We start from the raw sequence: 9,838 nt of genomic DNA on the forward strand, positions 1-9,838 counted from the left end.
TTGTCAAGCATCTGAATGTATAACAAGTCACCAGAGGGATGGTTCAACAATCGTAAACATGAAAAATGGTCATAATTCACTTTTTTCAGTGCGGTTGTAAATTTGAATGCTCACTTGACATACTGTTGTAAGCCGAGGACCACCTGTATTGGAATTCAACATAATTCAAGCACAAGCAATAGAAGAAAGTCACATATATATCAATGTATCATGTGTGAAAAGAGTTTCAGGACGATGAATTCCTCTCAGAAATGAAACCAGAATGACAAGCCATGAAGTCCATGTTTAAATATGTTGAAGCACGTTGAAGCATTACAGCCATGATGCTGCAGCAGTTAGAATGCAGTACTGCAGGCTACTTCTGCTGACTGCCAGCAGTTTGATTCTCACAGGCTCAAGGTTAATTCAACTTTCCATTCTTGAGGCCGGTAAAATGAGGACCCAAATTGTGGGGGGCAATAGGGTGACTCTGTATACCGTTTATTGAGTACAGTAAAGCACTGTGAAGTGGTATATAGGTTTAAATGGTATTGTGATTTTGTCTTTATGATATGATAAATGTCTAAACTAATTTAAATAATTTGGATTTATTTAAAGTTAATTGGATTCTATTTCTATTTGAATAAAATTAATTTTGGATTTAAATAAAATTAAATGTTACTGGTATGGTTATTCATAAGACTTTTTAAAATTCAAGTGTATTAAAGACTGAGAAAAATTTGCTCAAAAGGACCAGGCTATTGGAAAGAGAGAGAGATGCTAATTGCATTCTTTTTAAATTACTTCTTAACTCGTATTTCCCCATTTCTTTATTTCATTAATTTAGATAAGTCTCTTTGTTGTTCTTCTACTGTCACCGCCAAATCCAGACTAATCTCTTCAAACCATGGAAATTTTCAGCTCTTTTGGCTAGAAGAAAATTGGTATTTTCTTTAGTGCAGTTGCCTTATATTGTCTTCAGAATTCCTACTCATATTTCCGGAGCTGTATTCCCAATTGAATACTGAAATGAAGCCATTTTCCTTTTTCCCCTCATGGCATTTCAACTTTATATGTACTCCTCAAGGTTTACCTTCCTGCATTTTGTAATTCCACCTTTTCTCCACTCACCTATGAGACACTATTCATTTCTCCATCTGGGACGCTTGTTTTGAGGTAAAATTTCGAAAACTTCCATGATTTGAGCTTTCTCTCCATTTTGGAACTTGTGTTTCTTCAGGATTTTCCACATTTTTGCTGCTGCCACTTGTCGTTTTAAACTACAGTTGGCCACCCAGAGACAAGAATTTAAAAATGCAGCTGTAACGATTGAACTCAAAAAATCAATACACATCTTAATTTTCCTAACCCTTCGCTTCCTATGTTGTGACTGTGCCAGACCGTTTATCTTCCCTCACTTCAGGACTGAGTTTGCCAACAACCACATCACATAACCGGGGCTTGAAAGAGAGGCTCCTGTTTCTTTTGAGCCTCCACAGAGATTTTGTCAATATTCACAAGATGGCAGATCGTTCTTAGACATTCAAAAAGGAAAGTCTAGAAAATGTTGACTGCTGGAGACAGGCAATGTTAGAGCGACTCTTTCCTTCTACTCCAGTGCCCATCATTCCAGGTCCGCATGGAACATGATGGTCTCCGCTATTCCATTGCCGCGTCTATCTAGCGTTGCATGCAGGATCCACTAGGGGGCTCTCTGGGTTGCCGTTACAAAGCCCTCAGTCTCCGCCACTTCAGGAGAGAACTGAGCATGCGCTCCTCCAGGAGTTCGAGAGACATGCTCGGTGCGTTGTCCAGAACAGGCTGCGATTGTTCTGTCTCTCTCCGCTTCGAGCCTTAGGCTAAGCCTTCGCAGGAGTCCAAAAGGCTGCAAGGGAGCTTTGCACGGATGGAGATCAAACCTGACTCCGGAGTTCAGTAAGTTGGGCGACGTTTCTTTCACGGTCTGGACCGCGCACGGAGACAACCAAAACTTCATCAGGTTCGGAGGCGTGGAAAGGGGGGAGCCCGGGGTCCCATGTTCCCCTGCTCCAGCTGTGCATGCAAGGGCCAGGCAGGGAAGAAATCAAAGCTCCGGACGCGCTGCATTGCCTCCTGGAAGAGAATCAGGATCGCCAGAAAGGTCGGAGCCATTCAGGATTAGGCTAAAAGTGGGGAACCTCTTTCCAGGAGATGCCTGAATGAAAACATCATGTTAAGCCATAGCTGGTTTATTGATTCTGGTATTATTCTGTTTGCATTGAATGGTAGTTTGTTGATTGTGATTTCTCAGGGAGCCACAGCAGTTTGGGCCAGGAGTTTAATGGGGTTCTGCTGGTTAACGTTTTATGGGAAATTCAAATAGTGATTGATTTACCTATTAAATCAATTTAGAAAGCCACTCATCTCAATCGCTGTTTGTCACCTGAGACAGTTATATGATCTGGATTGTACAGAGGTTGGTTTTCATGCTGGAAGCAGCCATCAAATTTATTTGAATGAATAAGTAGGAATAAGAAATCAAAAACATATTTTAAATTTATAATGTTTAGTCCTTGATAGAAGTTGATCCACCAACTTACTACAGAATTTTTCCCACACACAGACAGGTCAACCTACTTACTAATGTTTCCCCCTCTTCCCAGATATTATTCATAAGAATTTCTTATTTCGGTTTTTGTGTGTCCTCAGTTAAGTTGGTAACACTGTATCTTTGGAATTTTCTTTTGTTTTCCATTTCAGAGATATAAGTTGGAAATCTTTCGTGGTTTCTTTGGAGTTCTAAGCATCTTGTGTGGGAAGAGGGGCTGAATGGCCTTTAGGAGATTCGGCCAGACCTCTTGTGATTAGGAAGACCTGTGCAGATCCATCAGTCCATTTTGGAGTTGGATTAGAGACCAGAGAGAAGATGAAGGGACAATGCCCAGCAGATGCAGGAGCTGGAAAAGGCCCCCCAGCTGCTCAGTCTTGGAGCTGGGGGAAGAATGGGGCAATTCCTGGGCAGAAGAGCCAAGAAGAGGAAGCCAACAGTTCAGACATCCAATGCTGTCACTTCAGAAATGTGCAGTTCCAGGAGGGGAGGGGTCCCCGAGATGTTTGCAGTCAGCTTCACCGCCTTTGCTGTCAATGGCTGCAACCAGAAAGACACACAAAGGCCCAGATGCTGGACCTGGTGCTCCTGGAGCAGTTCCTGGCTTTCCTTCCCCCAGAGATGGCGAAATGGGTGCGGGAGTGTGGAGCAGAGACCAGTTCCCAGGCGGTGGCCCTGGCCGAAGGCTTCTTGCTGAGTCAGAAGGAAGAAAAAATTCAAGAAGAGTTGCAGGTATGAGAATGTAGCCTTAGCAGCTCTAAAGAGAATCACTCTGTATTTGTCAATTTTTTTCTGGCAGAATTTTCTGGGATTATTAACTCTTAAGGCCATTTGTTCTATTCCTCCAGAGGATGTATTTGGGGCAATTATTTTGTTCCGTTTTGGGCTTTCGGCAATGCATATTGTGGTCTGCTAGTTTGAAGGTGCAATGTGATAATTCATTTCTATCTCTGTGCTCTTCCTTTGTTTCTCGTATTACATCATGTCCAGAAATCCTTGGAAGCTGTAACTGAGTATCCCAAGGGAGGGAAAGATTCATTCAGATCTTCTCATGAGAGCTTCCACAAAAGTCAAGGTCAGGGTACCACGCTAGGTAACAAATGCTTTTTCTGTGTGATGTGAAATTTCAACATTTAGCTGATTCTTTGCTGCACTTCATTGCAATTTCTCTCTTTAACAAATGTGCATCCACCATTTTTCTATGCCTCACAGAGAGTAGAAAGGTGTCCTTGGAATTTTTAGAGTCACCTCCTCTTTGTGATGGAGCTGAAGGATTGGCTGAACCACTACTTCAGGTAAGGAGGAGAAAATTCAGAAAAGGTCCATGAATCTTGGATGGATTTCATTTTGTTCTAGAGTTCAGTGTAATAAATTGCTGCTTCTAAGCAATATGAATTTGACATCAAGTCATTGAACATTCACACTTAGCTTAGCCTACCCTCTCCCTTCTGAGGAGATGCTTTGCAAGACGCTTTTTCCGCCCCCAACCCCCACCCCTTCACTCTCAGATTTCATTGACCAGAGAATTGTGAGCATTGGGGCTCTTCTATCTCCCAAGGTCATTTTCACATAACATTATAAAGAAATATACTGTTTTTTCCCTTTTGAAAAGGATCTTTGGGACAATCATGACCTGACTGAGAATCTCCCTAGACATATATTATTACAAGCTCTTCCCTTGTAGTTAGTGGAAGAAAACTATCAAATTATTCTGGGATTATCTGTTAATAAGGACATTTCTTTTCTTCTTCAGGATGTTGTATCTTTTGAGGAAGTGGCCGTGTTTTTTTCCACGGAGGAGTGGTCTCAGCTGGATCCTGCCCAAAAAGCACTCCACGGAGAAGTCATGCTGGAGAATTCCAGGAATCTGGCTTCTCTGGGTAAGAATCCCTATCTGTGCTCAGAAAGGTAGAGAGGTCATTGGGTGGGGGGCTTAGGTGATATTTCTAGTAACAAACATTGCTTATTTATATCCTGTCTTTATTGTTTGTAAATAATAAAGGCAGTGGACAATCCCAATATTCCTTCCTCCTGCTGTTTTTCCCACAACAACAACCTTGTGACCTGGGTTGAGCTGAGGGAGAGTGGCCCAAAGTCACCCAGCCAGCATTCATGCCTAAGGCAGAACTAGTACTCCCACTCACACAGTTTCTAGCCTGGCCAAACTGACTTTATGGAAGAAGGAAATTTATTGAAATTAAAACTGAAAACCTGCCTAGCCTCCCTTTTTAATGGAAATGATTTTTTTAATGCTTTCTGCTCATAAAATACAAAATACTCATTTCCTTCTCATGGAAGATAATCGCAAAAATCTGAGGGATGGGGATGGTGTGGTCTCTGTTGATCAAGGTTCTGTCTACCAGGGTTTGGTATTCACTCGTGGTTATTGACTCCCCAATGCGCGTGAGCTGCTATAACCAAGGATGGATGAGCCCTGAGAGGGATGTTCCCTTCTCAGATGTCTCCACTTGTTTACCGAGCTTTGCCATCAGGCTAAGTTGAGGGTGGGGAGCTATTGCCATCCAGAAATTCCCCTTGGCTTTGAAAGATTCTGCTCTGCAGAGAAATGGATATGAGAATTTCATTGAAGTTGGGAGCTGGTGGGTATGTTGCTTAACCAGCCCAATACAGCGTCCAATGCACTTCAGGAGTTTGTGACACCATGCAATAGTCCCAGGTCAAAGATTAAATCAGGGTTGTCGCTTACATTTGTTGTGATATAGCCCAATTATGATATAAGGATCAGAAGGGATTCATTTGGAAAGATCCACTTGGTCGTTGTTAAAATCTTAGTTTGGAATCTTCATGTTTGCCAACAAAAGAGGCAAAATGTATTGATGATTTCTTGACTAAATTTCAGAAGAAAAGATTTGATTGTTCTCCTATTCTTGCTACAGTGTTCATTTTTCTTTTTTCAAGGCTTTCATGGGCAAGAGAATAAGAATTGTAAGGAAGAATGCCAAGCGATCCAATCAAAAGAGGTAAAAGGGAAGTTTGCAGATCAGATGCACCCAAAGAGTGATGAAACAAAGAAATCACAAAGTGGAATTAAAAAAGTCATTCCTCGGGTCAGTTGGCTTCCTAGCCATACAAGCATTGATATGGGAGAAGAAAAAAATAAATGCAGGGAATGTGGAAAGAGCTTTGATAAATCTGATCATCTCATTTTGCATAAAAGGACACATTCAGAAGAGAAACCATATACCTGCAGGGAGTGTGGAAAGACCTTTACTCGTAGGAGTAATCTTAATTCCCACAAGAGGATCCACACAGGAGAGAAGCCATATCAATGCATGGAGTGTGGGAAGGATTTTAGGAACAGTAGTAATCTTACCTGCCATAAGAGGAACCACATAGGAGAGAAGCCATATCAATGCATGGAGTGTGGAAAGTCCTTCGGCTATAACTATTCTCTTATAAGACATCAAATGAATCACAAAGGAGAAAGACCTTATAAATGTGTGGAGTGTGGAAAGACCTTTACTTATACCAGTCATCTTAATTCCCACAAGAGGATCCACACAGGAGAGAAGCCATATCAATGCATGGAGTGTGGAAAGTCCTTCGGCTATAACTATTCTCTTATAAGACATCAAATGAATCACAAAGGAGAAAGACCTTATAAATGTGTGGAGTGTGGAAAGACCTTTACTTATACCAGACACCTTAATTCCCACAAGAGGATCCACACAGGAGAGAAGCCATATCAATGCATGGAGTGTGGGAAGGATTTTAGGAACCGTAGTAATCTTGCCTGCCATAAGAGGATCCACACAGGAGAGAAGCCGTATCAATGCATGGAGTGTGGGAAGGATTTTAGGAACAGTAGTAATCTTGCCTGCCATAAGAGGATCCACACAGGAGAGAAGCCATATAAATGTGTGCAATGTGGAGAAGGCTTTAGAAAGAGTTGTGATCTCAATTCCCATAAAAGGATCCATATAGAGGGAAAAAACACATGAGTGCATGGCATGTGGAAAGAGTTTTGCAAGGAGTAATGCTCTCACTTGTTATAGAAGGATCCACACATGGGAGAAACTATATCAATAATGCAAGTGTGGGAAGAGCTTCAATAGAAATACAGGTAGTCCTTGGCTTATGACTGCAACCGAGCTCACAATTCCCATTGCTAAGCGAGACAGTTGTTAAGTGTGTTTTGATCCGTTTTACGACTTTTCTTGTGTTAAGTGAATCATTGCAATTAAGTTAGTAACACTGTTGCTAAGCTGGCTATCCCATTGATTTTGCTTGTCAGGAGGTCACAAAAGGTGATCACATGACCTCAGGACACTGCAACCGTCATAAATATGAGTCAGTTGCCAAGCATCTGAAGTTTCATCAGGTGACCACGGGGATGCTGCAACAGCCGTAAATGTGAAAAATGGTCATAAGTCACTTTTTTCAGTGATGCTGTAATGTTGAACAATTAAATGAATTGCTGTAAATTGAGGACTACATATAATTATTTAAAATCACATTCAACAACCAGTTGAGTCCAAATAAATATTAGACTTTCTTAGATATGCATGCATAATTTACCTTTCTGGTGCAAACCAGAACAAGGTGAAACCAGGCTTAATAGTAGTAACTCTGAGAGGGATCTTGGAGTCTTAGTGGACAATTGATTAAACATGAGCTAAGAGTGTGCGGCAGCAGCCAAAAAAGCCAATGTAATCCTAAATTGCATTAACAGGGAATCAAGATCACTTGAGGTACTAAGACAACAACCTAGAATACTGCATCCAATTTTGGTCTCCACGCTAAAAAAAAGATGTTGAGACTAGAAAGAGTGCACAGAAGAGCAACAAAAATGATTGGGGGACGGGGCTGAAACATGAACGGTAAATATACTAAATATATAAGAGAACATAGCAATAACTTACACCTTGTTTATATGTTTTACTTTTGTATATAATGTTGCAAAAGTATATTATAGAGAATATTGTATAGTATAAATATACTAAATATATGAGAGAACAGTGAGTCCTTCCTTCTCATTAGATGGCCAAAGTATTTGAGTACTTTGGCCACCTAATGAGAAGGAAGGACTCATTGGAGAAGAGTTTAATGCTGGGAAAGATTGAGGGCAATAGAAGAACGGGACGACAGAGAATGAGGTGGCTGCATGGAGTCACTGAAGCAGTAGGCGTGAGCTTAAATGGACTCCAGAAGATGGTAGAGGACAGGAAGGCCTGGAGCAGGGGTGTCAAACTCAATTTCATTGAGGGCCGCATCAGCATTGAGGTTGCCCTCAAGGGGCCGGTTGGGTATAGCCAGGGTGGGCGTGGCCTACTGGGTGGGGGTGGCTAGAGTGCATATGGCCTACTGGGTGGGCGTGGCCAGCTCTACATTGTTCGCATCAAGGGTGCCTATGGGGGCCTGGGTAGGAGTGGGACAGATCTGAGGGTCTCTGGCAGGAGGAGGGTCTCTGGGCCAAGGCAGTGGGGGCCATTCCCTCACTTTTTCCAGGATGGCTTCGCGGGCCACATGAAACCACTTCGCGGGCCAGATCCGGCCCCCGGGCCTTGTGTTTGACATGTCTGATTTATGCTATACAATATTCTCTATAATATACTTTTGCAACATTATATACTATAGTCCATCTATGCTATATTATACTATTTCCACTGCTAGTATATTGTTAAATATTACTATTATAGAATTCTTTATTGGCCAAGTGTGATTGGACACACAAGGAATTTGTCTCCAGGGCATAATCTCTCAGTCTACATACAAGCAATGTGCACTGTAGTAGTATAAAACAATATTTTTACTCTTACAAACCCTGGTCTGTCTTTAATTCCTCTCTGTGGTTTTCTCTGTTGTTTTTCTTTATTAATGGACAGCGGGTAAAGCACTGGGACCTTCCCAACATTGATCTTGGCTTATGCGATGTCACATTTTATGACCGCATCACTTAGTGATGGGAGTTCTGATCCAGATTCCATTCCGTAACCAATGATTTACCTGTATAAGTGGTCCTCAACTTATGATCACAATTGAGCACAGAATTTATGTGGCTAAGTAAGAAATGTGTTAAGCGAGGTTTGCCCCATTTTACGACTCTTTTTACCACATTTGTTAAGTGAATCATTGGGATTGTTAAATTAGTAACCTGGTTGTTAAGTGAATCTGGCTTCCCCATTGACATTGCTTGTCAGAAGGTTGAAAAGGTGATCACATGACCCTGGATCACATGCAACTGTCAGTGTGAGTCAATTGTCAAGCATCTGAATGTATAACAAGTCACCAGAGGGATGGTTCAACAATCGTAAACATGAAAAATGGTCATAATTCACTTTTTTCAGTGCGGTTGTAAATTTGAATGCTCACTTGACATACTGTTGTAAGCCGAGGACCACCTGTATTGGAATTCAACATAATTCAAGCACAAGCAATAGAAGAAAGTCACATATATATCAATGTATCATGTGTGAAAAGAGTTTCAGGACGATGAATTCCTCTCAGAAATGAAACCAGAATGACAAGCCATGAAGTCCATGTTTAAATATGTTGAAGCACGTTGAAGCATTACAGCCATGATGCTGCAGCAGTTAGAATGCAGTACTGCAGGCTACTTCTGCTGACTGCCAGCAGTTTGATTCTCACAGGCTCAAGGTTAATTCAACTTTCCATTCTTGAGGCCGGTAAAATGAGGACCCAAATTGTGGGGGGCAATAGGGTGACTCTGTATACCGTTTATTGAGTACAGTAAAGCACTGTGAAGTGGTATATAGGTTTAAATGGTATTGTGATTTTGTCTTTATGATATGATAAATGTCTAAACTAATTTAAATAATTTGGATTTATTTAAAGTTAATTGGATTCTATTTCTATTTGAATAAAATTAATTTTGGATTTAAATAAAATTAAATGTTACTGGTATGGTTATTCATAAGACTTTTTAAAATTCAAGTGTATTAAAGACTGAGAAAAATTTGCTCAAAAGGACCAGGCTATTGGAAAGAGAGAGAGATGCTAATTGCATTCTTTTTAAATTACTTCTTAACTCGTATTTCCCCATTTCTTTATTTCATTAATTTAGATAAGTCTCTTTGTTGTTCTTCTACTGTCACCGCCAAATCCAGACTAATCTCTTCAAACCATGGAAATTTTCAGCTCTTTTGGCTAGAAGAAAATTGGTATTTTCTTTAGTGCAGTTGCCTTATATTGTCTTCAGAATTCCTACTCATATTTCCGGAGCTGTATTCCCAATTGAATACTGAAATGAAGCCATTTTCCTTTTTCCCCTCATGGCATTTCAACTTTATA

At 40.9% G+C, this 9,838-nt stretch overlaps 1 long non-coding RNA gene across 1 annotated transcript; it reads left to right on the forward strand.

The window, feature by feature from the left end:
* The first annotated feature begins 3,491 nt into the window (after positions 1 to 3,491).
* LOC308663648 lies at positions 3,492 to 4,430 on the forward strand. The gene is made up of 3 exons (XR_014025460.1): positions 3,492 to 3,659; positions 3,779 to 3,861; positions 4,320 to 4,430. It is a non-coding gene; the product is annotated as an uncharacterized lncRNA (long non-coding RNA).
* Positions 4,431 to 9,838: the final 5,408 nt, after the last annotated feature.

Source organism: Vipera berus (genome assembly GCF_964194415.1).
Source record: "Vipera berus genome assembly, chromosome: 2".
Classification (NCBI taxonomy): Eukaryota; Metazoa; Chordata; class Lepidosauria; order Squamata; family Viperidae; genus Vipera; species Vipera berus.